A 1,182-nucleotide genomic window follows, 5' to 3' on the forward strand; every position below is an offset into this window, starting at 1 on the left:
TTATTCTTATTTTTGTTTATTTCTATTTTATTTTATCTTTTCTATTTCTTCTTGAGTCATTTTCAACAACTTGTACCTGTCAGATGTGATGGTGCATTCAGATCCCAAAACTTGAGAGGCTGAGGCTCCAGGCCAGCCTGGGTTATGTAAGTGAGTTCAAGACCAATCTGCACAACACAGGGAGACCCTGACTCAGAAAAAAATAAATATAGTGCTCGCTTTGGCAGCACATATACTAAAACTGGAACGATACAGAGAAGATTAGCATGGCCCCCTGCACAAGGATGACACGCAAATTCGTGAAGCGTTCCATATTTTTCTGTGTATTCAAAGTGTTTAGGATAGATATATAGTTGCATTCTCTTAGTGTATATTAAACCATTATGTTAAAACTAAAAAAAAAAAAAATGAATGACTACTACAAAGACAACAATATGCGATATACTAATTGTGGTAACTCTCCTACCAACCTGTTTTGAAGCTGTCACACTGCAATTTTTTCTCAATAAAATTAATTAAAAAAAATACTTGATGAAAAATACCTGTTCCTTATTATGCCTAAGATGTTTGAAATGCAGTGAGATAGTGAGATTAAGCTTGATAGCCTAAATCATTTGATAATAACAATAAGCTTGTCTTCTGGATGGTTAACAACCTAAGTTTTCAGACCAAAATTAGAGAAAAAGGAGGGCTACAAGGAAAGCCAACATTTTGGCCCTAACCTTCTAAGGTCAATTAAGACTCAGGACTTATGAGAACTTGTACTGTAACGTCATGTACCTCGGTAGTGTCCCAAATTTTCTGATCAAGAAGATTATGGGGCCAAAGAGGAAAGTGATCGATGACGTAGAGTGTACCTAAGGAGAGTCACACGGGGAGAAGACACTCTCTCAGGCTTTCACAGAGAGCACATTGGCCAAGCAATGGCCGTGACTCATCTACATGGCTGCACTGACAAAGGTTCTACAATCTGAGGTACAGAATCTCAGGATAAATCCTGAGGGGACTTCACTGACCTTCTCAGACCAAAAAGCTACAACTCTTGTTGCACAGGTCCTGCTTTACCTTGGTCTTAACCATCCAGTAGAAAAGTATGAAGACGAAATATAGGAAGTAAAGCCATGTTGTTATGTTGAGCTGTGGGGGACTCAGGTCAATAATTTCTGATATTGCCAGTTAAAC

At 38.2% G+C, this 1,182-nt stretch overlaps 1 non-coding gene across 1 annotated transcript; it reads left to right on the plus strand.

Moving 5' to 3' along the window:
* Positions 1–211: 211 nt before the first annotated feature.
* Positions 212–319, plus strand: LOC111816799. Its single transcript, XR_002821132.1, has one exon. It is a non-coding gene; the product is annotated as a U6 spliceosomal RNA (small nuclear RNA).
* Positions 320–1,182: the final 863 nt, after the last annotated feature.

This window comes from Octodon degus, unplaced genomic scaffold, assembly GCF_000260255.1.
Source record: "Octodon degus isolate 3935 unplaced genomic scaffold, OctDeg1.0 scaffold00040, whole genome shotgun sequence".
Taxonomy (NCBI): Eukaryota; Metazoa; Chordata; class Mammalia; order Rodentia; family Octodontidae; genus Octodon; species Octodon degus.